The following is a 21,268-nucleotide window of genomic DNA, read 5'->3' on the forward strand; positions in this document are numbered from 1 at the left end:
ACTCATTCATTTTAAAATTTACTATATGCAAGTACTCAAGCATGTAAGCTTAAAATTCTCTTTCTGGGAGCGTTCATGTGAATAGGAGTCAAGTACTTGAATGTTTGCGGAAAATGAAGGCAAAAGAGGCGTAAGCGAGTATTTATGGAAATTGATTGTGATATGCACCCCATTCTGTTGGACTAATCAGCACAAGATTGACTTTGTTAATGTAAGGCAGCTTGTCCCCATCCCTGGGTGGTGGCATTGACAGTGCCTTGCGGAGAGGCCACTTGCTTTCCAGCTCCAGAGGAAGGACCAGGAACAATTGCTCTGAGGAGAGCGATTGCTGCCCTTTCTGCATTCCTGTGCCTGCACATCGCTACCCAGGTCTAGGTGAGAGCCCGAGGGATGGGATAGGTTCGCACCCTCTGTTTAATACAATAGCTTCTTTTGAAAACAAGATCATATATTTATTTCCTCATCATATGACTGGGGGGGAAAAAAAAGATAAAGCAGACAAGAATACTCTCATTTATTAGGCTTAGGGAGCTCTGATGTTCAAGCGTGGTTCTTGTGGGAACTGAAGATAAGAGAAAAAGCTCCCCACTGCCAGATATAACCTCTGCAGCAGGATCTTTAGAAAAAAAAAGAAGTACATCTGAAAATGTTTTCCTTTGTACTGTTGGGTTTTTTATGTTCCTAGGGACCAGCTACATGGATCTGGGAATTATATGATAAACTTTGGATTTATGCTGTCAGTTCCTATGCCTCTTATTTTTATATTTGCTTAGATTCTGATCTCAGTGCATTGCTACTTTTCACAGCACATTTTAAAAATCCACTTACACACACATGGGTTTGATATCTATGTCATACCCTAAGGAACACAATCTGGCCAAGAGATTAAATTTTAACAATTAAAAGGAAAGAAGAAAGGAATAAAATTATTACCACATTAAAATTTTTCTTTTGGTGAACTTTATATATTGGCTAAATAGTGCTTTTCCAAATTATGACAGGTATCTATCTGTTCGTGCTAAAACAGTCTTGAAAAGGTGTGGTCTGGTGTTCCCCAGATTGCATATCAACATGTAACCTAAAGCAAAGCAAATAGTGGAATTAGTTCAACACACACTGAAGATCTTTGAAGCAGAGAGAGAGCAGACATATTGCTGTCCAGAAAAAGGGGAAAACACCACTGAAGGAATGAATAAGGATTTAGAAAAGTGTTTCCTAAATATAATTTGTTTGATTCTCAAAGATTCTTAGAGGGAGACATCTCTCCTGAGTCTTTAAGAAACGGGTGTGTTGCAGTCAAGCCAGGCATAAAAAAGCAAAGACGTCACTGCTATCACTTTTGTTATATTAACAAAGTACAATACTATTTAACACAAACATTTTATAAACACATCACTACCGCAGTACATTGTGCTGTGAGGAGCATGCACATGAATTTACATTTCATTATATGAAAACAAAATGTGATAATTTATATTAGATTATGCACAACCTGTTGGAAGGCATCTGTTAACTAAGTACTAGGAAAGATTGCTGTAAGTTACTCTATCGTGTTCCAGCTCCTGGTTCTGAGCATTATTCTAACAGATACGTATCTCTATACTATGGTGAGTGAGCACTAGGAACTGGCTTTTGATTCAAAAAAAGCAGGTTCAGGTCCTGCAAAAGGTTGGCAGAATGTAGCCAAAAATATGTACAAATGGAAGCAGCAAAACAAGGTGTCTTAAGAAAGCTGAATTCCCTGTAGTGTCCTGGTGAGCCCCAGTGGGAGGCCTGGTTTGTACTCTTTTCTTGGTGGTCTGTGTTTTTAAATATATGTAAAGCTGTCATCTTGTCCAAGTATTCTGAGGTGTACCTTTTGGTTCACAAAATATATGCTAAATACAGACACCTCCTTGTTCAGTTAACCATATATATGTACCAGGAACTGATTTTTTTTGACTGCCTAATGCCACATTGTAAAAGATTTCAGTTAAATATGGGAAAATTCTCTCATAATTAATCTGAAATATTTTGGACATGCATATAATTTTGGGAAAAGTGGGGTTTTTTCTACAGCTGCTATCATAAACAAACAATGATGCTCACACTGCTGCCCCAGGAAAAATATATTTCACTCTCATGGGCTTTCATTGAATAAAGAGATTTTGAACTGAGCTCCTTAAAATATCAATGCTCTATATTACTCCCCAGATACAGATATAAATCTTTATAATAGTGCACTTTACAAGCAGCACTCCTGAGTCTTTTTTGATTGGTAATCACAGTGTTTCCTTATTAATACAGTAAAAAATGTAAAAGACATAAAGAGTTTGCAATCTATCTGTTCATTCTGTATGGATATACATCAGCTTCTGCTTTAAGCAGTCCTAATGTTTCACCCATCATATTTTTTATGGGTTTATATGGGAAGGAAATTGTACCAGAAAACTGAATTCAATGACAGCCGTTCCATGAATAAATCCAGTTATCTTTGGTATTCTAGATATAATAAAAATGTACAGAAGTGAAATTTCTGCATCATCACAGAGTTATGTTGACTGTTTTTAATGTCAGTGTGGAAAGAGTGTTCCAACCAACAGCTTTTTTTCCCCAAATACTGCCTGGTTTCAGGTTATGTTTTCATTAAAACAGCTTGTTTAAAACTGTATGCTTGCTAATCCTGACACTAAAATATCTGATCAAAATGTAGACATATGCAGGAGTAAAAACTCATCTACAGTTTGGATAAAACATAAAAGTCCAGATACTCCTAATATTTTTAAGCCTCATAATTTTCCCTTATCCTTGTGCCATGGCTTTGCCAAAACCTATGAAGACCTAACTCCTTAACCCTGACTTATAAAGGCAGTATGTCTTTCTCTCACCTTGCTTAATGTTATGCTCGTGTTTGGAGGGGAGCTATGAATACATAGGCTCCCATAACTTGGCATGAATTATGGTAAGCCCACATCCTTCCTATTAGCAACTTGTATTTCTAGAAGAATTCAACTACATGTGACAGACCCTTACTCCTTAAGTTCTTTTTGCATGTCTGGACATCTTTAGGAAATCCCCTCTTTTCTTTTGGGAAGACAGAGCAACAGGATTTTCTTTTTCTTTTTTTGGAAGGTGCAGAGGGATTAAAAGGTCTTTCTTACACTGTCTGTTGCATGCTGAGGTAAATGTTTTGAAACTCCAGTAACTGGGTGTCTTCAGAATAAAGCACAATTTTGGCAGTGTTGGGTGATGATATGATTCCCATTTCTGAACATTATTTTGGCTTTATCACTATTTGCAAATTGCCAGCTGTCATTACGTGTTAGAGTCACCTACAATGAAGACAAATGGAAAGTGAGTCTGTTTCTTAGACTCTAGGCAAAGTTAAAGCGAAGCCAGAATTCACCATTGCTATTTGTTACTGTCAGTAAGATGCTTCCCTAATGCTGATGGAGCCTAAGCATATTTGGAACAGGTCAGGCACTGGTCTACAAGTACCATGCAGAGCTAAATCCACCATATTCCAGAAAGTATTTGTGAAATAGAGTAAGCTAACCCTCTGGAATATGAGTAGCAACTACAACACAGACTTCTTAACATATGTGCTTTAGGATACATACAACACATGCTTCAGGAGCATCTTCTCTGGATTTTGATAAAACACCCCCTAGTTATCCCAGCAACATTCTTTTGAGGCCATTACATGTATCTGTATAAAATCTTTGAAGGGATCAATAGCGAAGTGCATAGCAAAGATAAATTCTGTAATCCTGTATTTTTAGACCTCAATGACATTATAGATGCTTTACAAAGACTGTGTTTATAGCTTAGATATATAATTTCTGGAGTAACTCTGGAAGCTTTCTTGCCACTTAGTCTTAGGGGTAATGATAAATAGTTAATAGGGATTTTGACCCCATCTCATGGTATGTTTAATAAGAATGCCATGGAAACATGGTTTGGTTGAAGAATCTATATACAGCAATACAAAAGCTGGCTGGATGACCACATGCAGGTCATCCAGAAAAGGATTTCCTGTCAAAATGCAAAGTTATGTTGATTAGGATTTTGCAAGGAACTTGGCTACCATTTTGGTCTAGTTCAATGTGATATATTATGAACCTTATGGGAAATGCATGTTTGTAATATTTTCAGGTGATACAAAGCTGGAGGGACTGCAAGGGTGCTGAATTAGTGTTCAGAATTATTTTGATAAATTGGAGATATGGCCTGGAAAAAATGGATGAAAAATAAAATGCTAGAAGAAAGCAGGTACATCTGGTGACCAAATACAGGACAGAAAAGTTGTTTGGGATCAGTTTTTCAGCATTAGTTTTGGGGTTAGCGTGGACTGCAGACTGAACGTGAATGATATTGTTGTGGGAAAGACAAGCTTCATGATGGGATTTAGAAACAGGAGGGCAGTCTGTCATGTGGAAGTAAACCTTGTCCTCTGGTCAGGAGTGGTAAAACCTAGCTGAGTTGCTAGGTCCATTTTCTGAGACTTCCAAATAAGAGCTGGATCATATGGAAACAGTTCAGAGAAGGGATGTGAAAATGATGAAAGTTCTGTAAAGTGTCTTCCATGAAGTACTGAAATGCCTCGTGTAGAGTTTGGTGACGATGCATAGTTGGAGAGTGAGCTAAAGCACTGGGGTGAAGGGGTTTCTGGTTCTGTGTAGGAAATTCACATCTGTGGTAGTTTTGCAGTTTAGAGCAGTCTCGTTGCAGAAGCAGCTCTTCCTAGTCAACCATGCATTGGCTGTGCAATCCACAAAGGATAGTAAATATGTAATCCTAAGGCTTCCTAAAATGTGACACATAGATGTCCTGATTAATAGATATAAATCGTATATTATTTGCGTACATTATTATTAAGGTTTATTTACAGAGTTCCTTGGGTGTCTCTGGCACTCTGTAGATATAAATTAAGGTCTTTTCTCAGGCTCCATTTCTCGGCAACACAAGCAACAAAGCTACAGGTTAGATTGGAGTTTTTAGAAACTATGACATCTACTTAGCTGAAGTAATGCTTATTCCAACACTGAGTGCCTCAGCATGGTAAAAGACCAGAAAGGACTGTCGGTGCAATGTGTCTGGGGAATAATGTGAACAGTGGAAAGGGGGCTGTGCTGAAGACTAACAATGGTAAAACAAGTGACACGTTAATTGACTGGGATGGACTGCAACACAGGAGAACATAATAGGAAAACCGGGAGGGTACAATGCTGCAGAAGTCTTGAAAATCAATTGGACCATAGAAGTGATCTTCCTTTTGCCTAAGGTGGAAGAAATAGATCTAGACCATTCTCAATTATGTCTAATTAATTCTTAAAAACCTCCCTCCCTTGCTCAAGGTTCCACATCGTTCCCAGTTTCCAGAGCTGAATAATTTTTCTTTTAAAAAAGTAAATACACACACACACACATATACATACACTTACACACACATGAACTGTTTGCTGCAAAATAAGCCAATTGTCAATTGCTTCTTCTCATGCCTTTAACGATTCTTTCATTACTATACCGCAGTGTGATAGTTAGGGTTTATCATAGATTTCTTTCTAATACAGCTATTTCTGTTTCATCCCATTTTCTAAACATCGTACTGTCCCTGCTGCTCTTCTCTTCAGCCTCTTAAATTTGTCTGCATCTTTCATACGATACAGAGCTGACACAGAAGTCCCACTGAGTTTGCTAGCAATAAGAGGAGTGAGACGATTTCTTCCCATGTCTTACACAGGATGTTCTGGTTAACACATGACAGAATGAGATCTGTAAATTTTTTTGTAACACCATTACAGCATTGGCTGAGAGTTTGCTACTCTGCTGTATTCCATGACACCAGGCCCTTGTCTATGCCACTAGCTCCTGACTAATTAAGCACCACTGAACTGGTGCCTTTGATTATTTTTTTTTCTCTACAAATCCAGTACTTTCTACCTGTCTGTACTGGATTTTGTTTTGTTGACTTAGGAGTCACGTTAATATAACTAGGGTAGGATCTCAGGCTCTATCAGAATAAGCTAAGTGCCAGTACCTAACCAGCTGGAAGTAGCACCATGTCTTGATGGCGGACATGAATTCATTCTTGTGACAGTGGGTCATGTCAAGGACTGTAGCCTCTCTCTGTGCTTCGCTTGTTTTTTCCTTGAATTATCTGTATACTGTAGCAGCTATGACACCAAACACAGGGCTGTCTCAGGAGCTAGGGTGATTGTGAAAGCTGGTGCTAGCATGTAGCATGAAAGATAGTGATGAACCTGGTCACAACTAAAGATCAGAATGTGTCCCTGTACCTGTTACTTTGCATGAAAAAAGGAACAAATCCTAGGGCTTTCTTCCAAAGGACCGCGAGCATTGCAATCCCAGATAAAAGTGGAAATATTCCACTGTTTAGTCACATTTGGTCTAGGTTTCCATACTTCCCTGATCATGGGTATCTTTACAAATTGTGCTGTACAGAGAGCTAAGCTGCCCTTGAATATTAATAACCCAGACTAGCCAGATCAATTCTGTATTAAGGTCATGTCACTCACTGCCTGCCTGGTGATGTAAGGGCAGTTCCAATAGTCTTTAAAGCACCACATAATTTAAGGCCATGAATGCTAATTAAAACTTTTGGTTCCATTAATGCACATGTTCAGGAATGACTCAGAGTTGTGTAAAATGCTGGGGTTTTGTCTGTAACAGGAATATCAGTGGAAACTCGCAGGTGCCAAAGGCTTTGCATGTTCTGCCCCCAGCTTTGGAGCATGGTGCCAGCTGAGACTCAGAATGTTAATTCCATAAATGCCTTCAAGTCAAGACTACAGGCATGTTTGTTTAATCTGGCTTTTCCTGAACAATAGCTCTATCTCTGTGTGCATTCTCTGAAGTGCTCTGAGATTTTTTTGTTGTTGTTGTTTTGTGTGGTTTTTTCAACATGAAGAGCACCACACACGTAAATGTATAAAATGTGCGATGTATTTTTAATGTGCAGTGATACATTTGTCTTCATCACCCTATGCAAAAAAGGAAACTTGCATTCATTTGATTCCAAGAACTCAAAAGATTTTTTTATACTAGCAATGAAGTTTTTTAAAAAATAACACCTTCTAAACTTGTATATTACATAAATAATGAACATTAATGCAGTTTCAAAAATGGTAGCAATAATTTCTCAAATGTATTGTTATTTTAATACCCACAAGAGATTACTTTGATTTTCTGAATAATATCTAGGTTTACAGTGGGAACTACACAGCCTATGTGAGTAATATGAGACCTAATTATGTTATACCCTGAAATCAATAAATATGTGCTTTTAAAAGTGAGTTATTGATGCCACTTGAACGAAATCACCTTACCTAGACTCTTGATGCAAGGTTGGACGTATCAAGTTTGGTTGGAGGAAAACCCAAACCCTTCCAAGCAAGCCTGACGTTTTGTTGTTGTTTATCTTGCTTTCACCCTTACCTTCAGCCCTCCCCCTTCTCTCCTGCTTGCCTTCACCTGGCTGCCTTTGCTCATTTGCAAATCTCAATTGTACAGTGGTTTTTGGTTTTGTTTTTCTTTTTTTTGTAATTTACAAGAAGAAATGCAAATTGCTAAAATGCAAATGCTGGTAGTGACAAGAAGCTATATTCAAAAATATGATATAGGACTTTGATATAGAACCAATCATGTCTGTGGGAATGACAAATGATACTTGTATAGTTAAAATGCTGTATTTATTTCACCACGACTCTCTATGTGGACACTCTTACTCAGAAGTAAACACTTTTTTCTTCCAGTTTAGGTAAACTGCTTTCAAAGCAACAGAAGCTAAAATGGATAAAACCACTCATTTTACTCACATGCACACACACATTCACATTCTTATGGAAGAAAAAGGGGGTTATATTGTCCAACTACAGTGTTTTAAATTCCCACATTACTATATATTGTTATAATTTCTGATATAGGCAAGCTCTTACATTCCATATGGCTTCCATATGCACAAACCCTTGGTTACTGAAGATGGATGAAAGCCATATCGTTTCTTAATGCATGTGTTGAGGAAAAAGAGCTATCACTAACCTGTGAACTGATTATACCTGGTATACTTAAACTGATGCTGTTAAAGCATAACTATACTTGCATAAAGCTATGCCAATAGCAGAAACTTTTGTGAGGATACCATGGGCAATTTAAAGCATGATATATTTTTTTAAAAGAAATTTCTATTACTGGCAGGAGAGTAGATTATGAAGATATTTATTCTGTAAAGGAAATGTTTTTGCTGATGCAGCTTATTTTACGAAAGGAGATGGAAAAAGCCGTGCTGGAAGTGTCCTTCTGCGGGTACAGTGACAGCCACAGCAGCACGAGTTGCTGATGGAGCTCCACCGACAAACACTTTCTAGTGTAGGCCAAGCCTCAGGGTCCATTTCAAAAGGTATTATGTAAATGCAGTGTTAAAACCATCGTGACAGCAGAGAAACAAAGACCCTTCCTTCAGGGGGAAGGAATATGCAAAACTGGCTGGGGACAGTCCAACAGTTTGGGGCCGTTGTCTTCCTCTGCGAGGCTCTGGGTGAAATCGGCCAAATCGGTTTCAGCGAGCCCCAGCAGGGCTGTGCGGCCTCCGCACTGAGGCGGTGGGCAAAGCCCAGGGGCATCTGGGAGATCTGGCGGCACGGCTGGCTCATGTCACTGGGTTCAAGCCCTGGTTTTTTTTCCCCAGTTGGTTTTGCCAGGATTTTAGCATGAAGCAGAAAGGCTGAGGTGGTGGGGATGGCCTAGGTGCTGAGGAAGGGGTGCAAAGTCCGCCCATGGGTGCCTGCTGCTCTCCTGCACGGAGGGAGGACAAGCAGGCACGCACATGGCACCAGTGTCAGAGGTAGCTTTCACAAAGCACCTAGGCATTTCACGGTCCATTCCCCACAGTTCTGGATCTGCAACCCTGGAGAGGTCATAGGCAGAGATCTGCTGAGAAACAGCCTATTTTCAGTTGTTCATACATTTACAGAACTATGGCCAAAATACTGAAACAAAGCAAAGAACAAAGCTTGAGGTGTTCTTTGCTAAAGCGGTCAATAGTCCTTGCTTTTCTCCCTCTCCCTGCTGCCCCCGTACACCCAAGATGCTGGCTGGATCCCGAATCCAAGGCCGTGCTAGGCGTGCTGGTGTCAGCATGCAGTACAGCCTGAATCCAACAGAAGTGCTCTTGATCTATCAGCAACATGAAAGAAATATTATACCCCAGTGGCAGCAAGCAGAGGGGAAAAAACAAATAAAATGTTATTATAATATTTCCTGTGAAGGAAGTTGGGATAATATTGTGGCTGGTAGCTGACCAGCTGCTTTCATTTAATATTTTTCTAATTTTAGTCAGTGTTGGTCAAACAAGCACAGCTTTTAAGGGATTTCCTTCGGTGTTAACAGACTGTTGTGTAGTTAGTTGAACAGAAGCTTTGCAGTGTGAGGTACGACCAAGAAATGTGCCCTTTTTAAAAATAGTGCTGCATTGGTACAATTAGCTGTTCTTGAGGGGGCCAAATTTTCAAAACCTGGGATCTAAATTTTGCTTTTCGTTGGCTGCACGCTGCTGCAGTTGCACACCTCTGGGGGACGGATTTGGATGGGGCAGACCTGCTCACGGTGGTGCAAATCAGCAAGGAGAATAGAGAAATTCAATATTATGACTGCTGAAGCCAGGGTGCTGGCCTGGGAAGCTGAGCCCCTGGAAGCAGCGGCTGTAGCTGGAGGTGCGAATGTGCTGCCTTGCACCTGCAAAAAGGAAGTCTGGGACTCAGCCCTTCTAAAATTATTCCTGGGCACAGAATGGACTATTATAGTGGAGTTTTGAAAGAACTCTTTTTAGGGCAAAAAATAAAATTTGCTGGCTGGCTGGTAGCAGAGAGTCATAGACAGTCTGCCACTGTGTACTCAGTGCCCAATGTGCTGCTTATTCTAAGTTGAGCTGCTAAATTGCTTAGTGTTAATAATTTGCTTTTTGTTGCAGTGGTGGAGCTGCCTGCCTGCTTGTGTTATTATGGCCTGTTAACCATTGCCTTCCCAAGGGGTGCTGCCCTCCATCTTCACCTTGACCCTCCTTTTGTTGCCAAAGTTGCAAGACCTTTGCATCGCACATCTTTTGCTTTGCAAGAGTTTTTCAGGACGTGTTGAACCCTTGTATGAGTCAGAAAGCTGGCTTCCACTTGAGATCCCTAAAGTCTATAACATTGGGATTCAGAGCCACACGCTTCTCTAACGTTCATAACCAAAATGTCATGGCAATGTGGCTCCTGCATTCAGCAGAATTATGTTTCGCTACAGATGTTTATGAGTGTATGGGCGCAGTTAGGAAGTTTGCTGCCCAGTCTCCATTCTGCACGGAGGGATTTGAAGAAAAACCCAGGCACCAGACCCATTATAGAATCTGTAAAAGCTGTTTTGGGGTATTCAGGACTCCTGACTAAATTCACCCTAATGTTAACAAATTGTGTAATGCCATCAATGTTATGTGTTAAAGGGAGAGGGAACAGCTAGAAACATATGCCATCTTGTCTCTGTTTCATACAGCAGTATTATGATCAAAAAAGCAACTCTATGTCATCTTAGTTTTCTGATATTTATGCTCCATCAGTACATCCATAACACACTGGTTCAGTTGAGAATTAAAGTGATATTTTCACTTTGCTTAATAGTTGGTAATGGGAACAGTCTGGTGTCTCAAAATCAAACTGCAAAAGCCCTAAGTCTTTGCTGAAGACCTCAATGGTGAAACTACAGCTCTCTAAAACCTCCAAGACAACTGACATACTTGAAAACTGTGTAAAAGAAGAAAAGGAAGACAGACTGGTAAACTACCAGGAGCAAAGGCCAGGGAGAAGGACAGTTTTCTGTTTACAGATGTCCATTTTAGAATGACAGAGTGCATATCCAAAGGAGGCCAGGTGAGGTAATCTTAATGAAGACATTCTGAGGCTGGCAATGTCCTTCCTATTTCCAACACTTTGCTAAAGTCAAAGTTTCCAAAATTTGTAGCCACAGGCAGAATTCAGTCCTGTTGAACTATGTTTAATATTTAAAAGTTTTATAAGGCTATTCTTCAGCAAAACAACCAAGTGACATGAAAAAAGAACAGTATTTGGAAATTGCAGCAAAGGACAGACTACTCTTCAGAATGTGTTCCCAGTTTTTTCCTCTTCCTTCACTCCTTTGCTAGTATTGCAGCCAAAGCTCTCCCTAACTACTAGTGGATACATAGAAAAAAAACATAATTGTACATTAGTGACTACTGCAAAGAAAATGTGAAAGAGGGGGCATGTCATGGAGGACATTCGCTATTAACCCAAACAAGAAGAGCATATGTTCCTTCTGATGGTCAAACCCAAGATTTTAGTGTCAAGAGTATAGACCACAATACCTTTTTTTGGTGATGTAGTTCTGATGGCACTTAAATTTGGTGTTCAGTCTCTGAGCATTAATTATAGATCCTGCCCTGATGCCACCTAGGTGTGCAGGATGGTGCTTTTATACCCACTACCAGCTTTGTACATACTTTGAAAATGGCAGGATTCACCCCGTAAATGGCTTATTCTTAATTTTTCATCCTCAATTAAAGGAACTACATACTTTCCATATTAAAGTTTAAAATTGTGTTTATTGAGACATATGGGTATTTACTATGTGCAAATGTTATGTTTACTTTGAGATGTTTTCATATGTGCATATTTGTGTTAGCGATAATATTATGGTAATTTCTACATAAATGTGTATAGTATGTTTTTTGAGTGTCTCTGGAAGTAATTATTAGTTGTCTTGATGCTAATCTCTTTGGGAATGTAAAATACTGAATTGTGTGCTTAAAGGTTCACATGCCTGTTGATTTCACATGCCTTTTTTAGGGAAAGTCTGAGGCAGTTTTAAGTCTGAATTGAGATAACCTAGGCAAAGCTGTCTGTAACTTGCCCTGACAAGCCACATTTGGTTCGGTTTACTGATAACATTTATGAAAAGACATCTGAGGAGAATCATTCTCAAACTCTTGAAGAAAAATATTTTGCAAGGTGTCAGGAGGAAGCATTGCGGTTTCTAGAAGAGGGGACAGTCTCTGACCTACAAATATAAGAAGACAATTGGAAAAAAAACCAGCTTGGAAACCTTATATTTGCAGATGCTTTTATACTTAGTGTACCATTCAGTTAAGCATTCTCTGAGAAAGTATTGCGATGCTTTCTCTTTTTTCTCATTAATAAGACAGTTTCTTGAAATAATATAGGAGAAATCTTTGGCCACCAAAATAATCCACTTACTACTGCTCATGAATTTGGTCTTACTAGTTCTGAGATGGCAAAGTTAGAAGAAGACCAAATCCTGCCCCCTGAAATAAATGAGAGTTTTGATTCTCACTTCAACAAGGCTCTGATTTGACAGTTTTTAATGTCGCCACTGGAATACCACCTGGGCCTAACACCCTCTAAATTTACCTGAAACTAATGAACATCATGGTGACGTGAAGTACCTGAAGGGCACACTGATACTGGTGTCTTAGTTCTGATAAAAACTGTGGTTTTGAATGGCAAAAAATGTGATCCTGCTCATTCCTGCTTGTGGCACATCAAGGAATCTCTGTGGTGTACAGGACCATGGTGACATGGCCTCCTCATGGATGTGGGATCATGATCCAGGAGGAAGAAACATGCCCCATCTCCTACCTGCATGTTGGCAAGCCCCAGTTACTAGAAGCAGTTCCTCTGCATAATTTGAGTGGGCCTTGTCATGCCCTTGAGATGGCTTTCAAGACTGTGCTATCACTGTAAGTCAAATTACCAGGAAGCCACAAAGAGAAAGAGTAAATACTTCCCTTCATCTTATACAAGTTGGTTCCCAGGCTTTTTTCCAAAGTCCATGATACTGTTATAAACTGGTCAATGCTTCACATATCTGCAATTCTTAGCATCAACTATGATTTCAACGGAGGAGCTAGGGGATGGAAACAAAAAAGAGGTAAGTCACATTATTTACTGGTGTCATTCTTGTTATGCTAGCTGAGTTACTTTAGGGTGAATGAACAAAATTTTGTAATATGTTTGTGTACTTACCAGAGTAGTGGAATACACTCAAATGCTGTTTTGCAATGACCCACTTCATCAGAGCATTCTCATCACAATAGCAGCTGGTAGGCTTTATGTCAAGTGATTTATAAGACAAGTACCCTACTTTAATGATAGTGATTATCATGATTTATCAGTTACTTTTTAGCATCCTGACAAAGAAAAAAACTTTTTTTGCAGTTAGGGGCATATCACCTTAAACACTGTACAAATGATTTGTCTTCTTGAGTAACACTGAGGTCTCAATCGGGTAGGTAAAGCTTAGAATCTTTGCAAAAAAAGAGGATCAGTATAAAAACAACATCAGAAAATAAAAGAATGAAAAATCTATTTATTACATTATAAATTCTTTTTGTTTTGAACACAATATGGATCTTGTAATGGCAAGTCTTATATTTCTGTGAATTTAGCAGATGGAATAAGAATGTATGAAGAACTCCAAGTCAACTGAGAGAATAATTTACATGAAATCTTCACCTCTGAAAACACAAGGATTCCCAGGCAATAAGTCAAGCACATTTGAAAAACCCTTCCCTGGATGGAGTGTAGTTGTATTATTTGCAGTTATCAGGGAGAGGGATTTTCTCAGTATGTAGTGCTTGCTGCAAAGTAGGGGGTTGTGCTGGTTTTGGCTGGGATAGTGCTAATTTTCTTCATAGTAGCTAGTATGCTGCTACGTTTTTGATTTGTGCTGGAAACAGTGTTGATAATACAGATATGTTTTTGTTATTGCCAGGCAGTGCTTACAGAAGGCCAAGGCCTCTTCTGCTTCCTCACCCCACCCTACCAGAGAATAGGCTGGGGGTGCACAAGAAGCTGGGAGGTTACACATCCAGGACAGCTAACTCCAGCTGACCTAAGGGATATTTCACACCATATGGCATCACGCTCAGCATATAAAGCTAGAAGAAGAAGGAGGAAGGGGGGGACATTCAGGGCGATGGCATTTGTCTTCCCAAGTAACCATGATGTGTGCTGGAGCCCTGCTTTCCTGGAGGTGGCTGAATGCCTGTCAGTCAATGGGAAGTGGTGAATGAATCCTTGTTTTGCTTTGTTTTCTTTCATGGCTTTTGCTTTACCTATTAAACTGTCTTTATTTCAACACACACATTTTCTCACTTTTACCCTTCTAGTTCTCTCCCCTATCCCACTTTGGGGGGAGTGAGTGAGTGGCTGTGTGGTGGTTAGTTGCCAGCTGGGGTTAAACCACAACAGACGTACAGTAAGGTTTATGGGCTTACGTGCATCACGTTTTTATCATGAGCGTTGAGTCTTCTGAGTGGGTGAGTCCTTTAAAGTCACCAGGCTGTCTCACAGCAGCGTGGGGCTGTAAAGACAGTCCAGTAACTCCAAATGTTTCAAACTGTTCCAAAATTTATTAGGGCTGAATGCTCCTGAGAACCTCATATTTTTGTATTTTCACTCTTACTTAGGTGTTTAATGGCTGCCTGGAGACAGATAACTGCTGTGGTTATCTGGTTAGCTCTTAACACCTAATTATCACTTCACCAAAGACTTTGGGCTGGGTGATTGATAATCAGTATGTTTAAAAGACTCCAAACAAAGGATTATTTTTCTGGTTAAAGCAATTAAGTGGATTATTCCCCTAATAGGAAACTCCTCAGTAGGTATGGGAGGAAAACTAAGGAATAGCCCAGTGCTTTGTGGGAAAAGGCTGGTTAAATTATGCAAGGGATAAAAAAACCTGCTCTGATTTTTCCCGTATGTTTTATACCTTTAGTCTTCTAATACAATATAGTAAGGAAGAGTATGGACTAAGTAAGAAGAATCTATCTTGGCAACAACCAGTACCAGTTGAAGAACTCAGCAAAACACCTTCTTTGATAGCACTTAGAAGGTATGGATAAATGCAAAGACACCTTATTTTCAGGGTTGGAAGTGGAATGCCTGTGCTCTAATTTCTGATCATTTGTGTCTTTACCTTTGGTTCTCTAGTAAGCAGATCCAAGAAAAGTGCCCTGCTCCTGGGAAGGAACTCCTTTAGGGAAGAACTTAAAATTTATCTTGCAGGATCACATCCTTTTCTCCCTGTCCCCACAACCTGCCTCCTGTTAGCCCATTTTAGAAGTCTTGGCAAAACTTACAGCGGACACAGAGGTTGGTTACTTTAATTTGGTTTGCACTTCCTGACTACTTGCAGCGTTCACATAAAGCCTGCTGTGGCTCTAAAGCCATTGACAATGCTGAGGAGGAGGAGAAGGAGGAAGAGAAGAAGAAGAAGAAGGGAAAAGTATAGGAAGCAGGACAATTATTGGAGGACGAACCCTGATTAAACCTGGTGACTGGTGAGCAAGATGGGGCAGGGTCTACCTTTCAGAAGTCACAGGCTGCTGGCTATACAGTGGCATTTGGCTCTTACAAAGACAGGAAGATTTTTGTGTCCTTTTTTTGTGTCCTTTACCCTCTCCTTATGTATTTACCTAGACTGGTGAATGTAGCCTTCTGCACCTTCTAGTTGCTGTCACTACTTAGTTCAAAAGGCAGAAGCCCAGAAAGAGGTGCTAAGAAACAAACTGCTCAACATGAGACAACTATGAATGAGTATTCCATATAACTACTACGTCCTTTCATCTCATTCATTCACATGCTCAGTCACTCCCACTTTCCATTTATCAGCTGGCACATCATCACCTTTAAGATTTTAAATCATGTCTTCCAGGCTTCCAGTTTCCCTGGAGACTTCCAGTCCCGCTACCACATCTTCCTGAGGACCTTGCTGATTCTCTGTGTGGCTAAATCTATAACCTCTGTAAGGAACATTTGATTTATGGGTGGATGCTCAGCTGGTTAGATGGAACATTCGTGTACAATTGGGTATACTGCCATGGAAAAGTAAACAAAGCTGAAAATTTCTAGAACTATGTGGGAAATGTCAAGGGCACAAATATCAGCATGTTTCATGAAATTCATGTAGGGACAGGCATTCTGAATCAGATTGTACTGTTTCCTCTAGTGCCTTAACTGGGTAAAAGAAACTCTCTAGCGTCTATGAAATAATCAGCTCAAATGAAAAAATGTTTTTCTTCTTTTTTTAGTCAATTTTTAGAAGTTGTTTTTTGTAATTCCTAGAATTACATATAGAAGTGAAAAGTCTTACTTTAGGAAATACGTTATTCTTTTTACAGTTTACATCAAGCTTTCACTAAAATATCTTGGGCCAATGAGTTCCACAGACTAATAGACCCTTTTGCATTTCTGTGTTGTACTAACCAAAAGTCTGGAATCAGTAACATGACCACAGATCTCATTCCAAAACTATAAAACCATGAATACAGAGGTCTGTGGAATTTAGTAATGCTTCACTCTGAGGTACCCAAGAAGAAAATTTGTTTATTTCTGTATATTTGGCATTTTCAACCTTTGAGAAAAGCAAAGACAGGCCTCATACCCGTAGGTTTATTCTCAGGAGGTGGCTTACTTGGTACTGATATATAGCCCCACTCAGAACTTCCCTTCCCTCCTGATTTTATTTTGTTTTTAAGCCATTAGAACAGGAGAAACAAAGCTGAAAGGTATTGCAGTGGTTCCTACACGGTGAACACACAAATGCTAACAGCATCTGTTGCTCCAAGAGTGTGGTGATTCTACACAGACCCAAATTATCTGGGTAACAGGAGCAGGTGACTAGGGACTGCAGTACTTGCAGCACAATATTGCATTCAGTGCAGTTCTGAAAATGACTAGAAAAGAAAGAAAATATGTGTCCAGACTTAGTTTGAGAATATGTCAAGTTCCTTATGAAATAAGGAAGAGGTCCCAGGGAACAAGAGGAAGGCACATTCAGTAAAGAAGTATTTGCTTCTATTCTAACTTGTAGGAGGAAGTGTATCACTGGTGTGCAAAAGGCTATAGTATAGGCTTTTGGTATAGGAAATGTTATCAACATGCAGCCTAAAAGGTAATGTCAAGATTTTAGTTAAATCTATATGTTGTTTCCCCTGCAACTAAATACTTATTCTACAAGGAAATTATATTTTTTAAAGGAAACCTCCTTCAATATTGCTGCCTTTCCCACAAGTAAGTTCTGATGGGTGGTCCTTAGAGAGAATATATGGATCTGTTGGCTCCAAACATCAGTTTTTTTATTGTCTAGGGTCATGAGTTGAATAATCAGGGATGGGAACAAAACTTACTCTGATTGTGTTGTTGCACTAGTTAGAAGCATGTGCTTGGTGATATGTGCTACCTGCCTGTACCAAAAGGGAAAAGGTTCTATGTGGGTAGTCATGTGCTTTTCAATGCCTGCTGGAACTCAGCAACTGAATTGAGACAAGGGTCACACTTCACACCTTATTCATGAAGCCTGTTCCTGAAACACCTCTTATAGAAAAATGCCCTGGACTCTCAGGAAAGAACTACAGGAACAGAATTTAAAAGTAGGAAGTTCAAAACGTACATGGAAGAAAAATCCCAAGAGGCTGAACTGCTGGCCCTATACCAGTTATTCAGCAAAACAATTAGTGCAAAGAACACATGCTAAGTTGGAACCAGATAATACTGAGCCACAGTTTTCTGGGCAAATCATTGTAAACTTGTGTTCCAAGAACATTGTGATAGGCTAATTCTTACCATGGTAAAGCAAAAAGTACTGAGAGAGCTGGAAATGTCTTCATCTCACAGTGGTATATTTAAACCTGATGAACAGCTGATATTATTCCATGAATTTATTAGTATTACCAGAAAGTTACATGAGCAAATAACAAAAGCTAAGTTTATTTTGAACTTGGCAGGGATCTAGATTTCTGTCTTTTAATGTGACGATGAAATGATAGAAGATTTGGTGGAAGAAAAAAAAAAAAGAGAGAAAACTTACCTGCTATTGCATTAACCTTAGTTAACAGAAGAACTGAAAAGAACATTCAATTTACTTTTTATTTCAACTATTAAAGCATAGCTAATTATTTGTAAGTTCAGAGAGAAGTACCTGGAGCTTAGTGAACAGTTAAATGTCTTCAGGGGCTGCAAGAGCAGACAAGAGGTTATTTTCCCCAATGTTTTTTTTTTTTTTTCTATTTGTCAGAGTAAACTCTATAAATCTAAAGCCTCAGCAGACTTCTTGTTTTTTAAAGCAGCTATTGTTCTGACAGTCTCTTCATTTTCTCTTTATTCTTTTTCTTCTGTAGACCTATGCACCAGAAACTGAAATGCAATGAGGGTTTTGTCAAATCTACATCAAAATGAAGTTCCAAAGCAGTATTTAACAGGAAATGGAAAGAAAGCAATCTACTTTGCCACACTAGTTTGATGCTTAGTTGTCATTTCTTGCATTTGTGACTTCTCCCTTTGATCACTCTAATAACAATTCCTTAGACTATTAAAACTGGAAGCCAGAAACATGTTATTGGAAAATTCTACTTTTCACTGTTTATGCTGTCTGTTTAATTTTTATTATTTGCTCACCTTGGACCTTGAGATGAGGCTAATTTCACCACTCTCTTACCCCAGTGTTATGTCATTGTATACCTGTTCAGACTCATTTGTGAAGAGGTTAGTGACGTGTGATTGATAGGCTTTGACAAAACTTACTTCTGGGTGAAGTACCTTTGGTGAGGTGGGGTGGGTGTAGACAGTAAGATTTTCCTGTATTGCTGCTTGCAGTACAGGCAAAAAGTAGGCAGCAGGTAAGACTGGTGCAGCACAGATGTATTGGGCCCTTGCTTTTATTTCTAGTTCTGCTTTCTAGTTCTCTTTCAGAACAAAAACTCTCCTGTGTGTGAAGTTCCCCTAAAGGGGTGTGCTTACATTAGTTTTCAGTCTGACCTGGAAGGATAGGACTGGGTAAATGGTCCTTTTGATTTTTGTTCTCTCTAGCACTTCAAAACACTTCCAGATGATCAGATAACCACTGTTGTTTGTATTCTTCTTTTAAGCATAACCAATGGTAAATGTTGAAGTAAGACAACAAAGGTGAGAATATTACCTCCTACCCCACAAGAGTCTGAATTATCCGATCAGTGTCACAAATGTAACAAGGATCATGGGAATTACTTGGAAATGTTTGTCTTTCCACCTCTCTGTCAACACCCTCCGAGTTATTTGCACTGGGTAATTTACATGGTGCTCTTTTTTGGCTGCTGTTTGACACCATTTACAAAGCAATCTGTGTTTTAACATGGAAAGTGTTAAAGTCTCTGAGTTGCTAATACCTTTACAGCAAGCTCCACTCATTTTCTTTGTTTGCTTTTTATAGAATCAATGGGCTGAAGTTTAGTGTTTGTAAAGATGGGGGACTGGCAATGGTAGCTAAAGCCAGCTACTCTGTGAGCCATTAGCGAGTAAGCTCCTCTGTGCAGCATTGCCAATGCAATACAGCCTAACTGGCAGCTCCTTTGCTATTTGTTCCTAGACTGCTCCTCAGCAGAGGATGCCAGTGTGCTTGTTTTTATGACACGGGCAAGTGAAAAGCAAGATGAGGCCACCATGGTTATTTCCATTTGGGATGTAAGGCAAGGTATGAACTCAGGTACTCAGGGTGAAATGCTAGTGCAGTGATCTGCTTGGAAAGGGAAGCTGTTTTAGATGAGGTTTTCTGCACTAGTGCTGATATTTTTTTCCATTCTGTATAAGGTTACCATTGCAGAATCATTGATACCAGGTCCTGAGGGCATGCTTTGGCTACTGTAGCTGACTAAGTATAGTTCCCTTATTAACTTGTCAAAGTACGATGCAGCTGCATCATTTGCTCACCCATTTGCTTAACTTAAATAAAGGTTGGTGGTTAGGCTTCTGTTGCATTGTGCTCTCCTGCTAATTATCAGTGTATTTGTTTTAGAGACAATTAGCCACCTGGTTCATTCTCCCATTGAAGTCAGGTCATCATGAGTTACATCTGCTTTCAGGACTCTTCAAGTCCAAGACATAATAAAAAGATGATGGCTATGATTATAAAAAGCATGCGGGCTTGGGTGTAAGTTGTACAGCATATTGAATTCCCGAGGAGGATTGGGTTACAAAGCTCTTGCAGGGGCTTCCTTCTGCACGTCACAGAAGATGGATGAGAATAGAAAACAGTTTTGTGATGCCAGAAGTCCTTTAGCCTATGAATGGTAAAGAGTGTTTTCAAAGGTAGATTGATAAAGGCTAGGCAAAGTGAGACATGATACTTCCCTATGGCACTGTGATACAACAAAAAAGTGACAAGTAAGCACATCTCTGTGCATGCTGCATTTGCATAAAAATAAAAGTTGTTCAGACCTGTGGGTGTTTCCTTTTTAAAAATGTGCAATATAATGTGGCATAAGATTATGTGTGATGCACATTTACTTTTATAATCCCATATGTTCCGGTAAAACTCTGTATTTTGAAGTAAGATTTTATTACAGTAGAACCTCATTAATTCTCACTAATGACTGGGAGACCCTTTGCAAATTACTGAATTTTGTATACAATTGAATGCCATTAAATGCATTGTGTTGCTAGATGTTCCTCTACATCCTGGGGAGGCCGAGCTGCAGAGAACCCTGCCGTTCGAGCCTCAGCTATATTCACTCTGGAGAGGGGGGTACAAAGTCATTGTGATGGCTTTGGCTCCAGGTGTTTGCTAAAGATGTTCACGTGGGGCTACCTCTGGAGAGGATGGAGCCCTGTATGAAAGGAAAAAACAGATGGGGACCTGACAGTGTATAGATTAGCAAAATTTACTGTTTCACCCTTTCTGGCTTGGGGTCATGGAGGAATCACAATTCTGATTCTTCTGGAGAGCATAGGTATCACTAGCCTCATCTAAGGGCTCCTGGATGTCAGTAGGGCCATTTCAGATTCAGTAGGGCCACTGATTTAAATTGAAGCAAGAGCTAATCTGCCAGTAAAGAACATGCCATAGTTCTTCCTGAGAAGCTGCATCAGCACACATAAACAGAGACAATACCATTCAGTATGGGCATCAAATGTAGGTGAGACTTAGTGTTCAGAGGAACTATGTGCATGCATAAATGTACTCCTGGAGATATCTAGTGGATGGGCGATCATCGGTTAGTGTGAGATGGTGGAATACCTGCTTGCATCCTTTTCACCTGCCATATTATAGAGTTACAAAGGCAATTCAACAATTCAGATGATAGAATCTAGCCCTTCATTATAAACTAGTTTTTCAATCTGATCTGATTAACTATGTCTCCAGGAAATCAGTCTTTCTCAGTCACTCCCTGTCTCTACCAGGACAGAGATTTTTTCAGATATATTAT

The sequence above is a fragment of the Falco peregrinus genome, chromosome 5, assembly GCF_023634155.1.
Source record: "Falco peregrinus isolate bFalPer1 chromosome 5, bFalPer1.pri, whole genome shotgun sequence".
Taxonomy (NCBI): domain Eukaryota; kingdom Metazoa; phylum Chordata; class Aves; order Falconiformes; family Falconidae; genus Falco; species Falco peregrinus.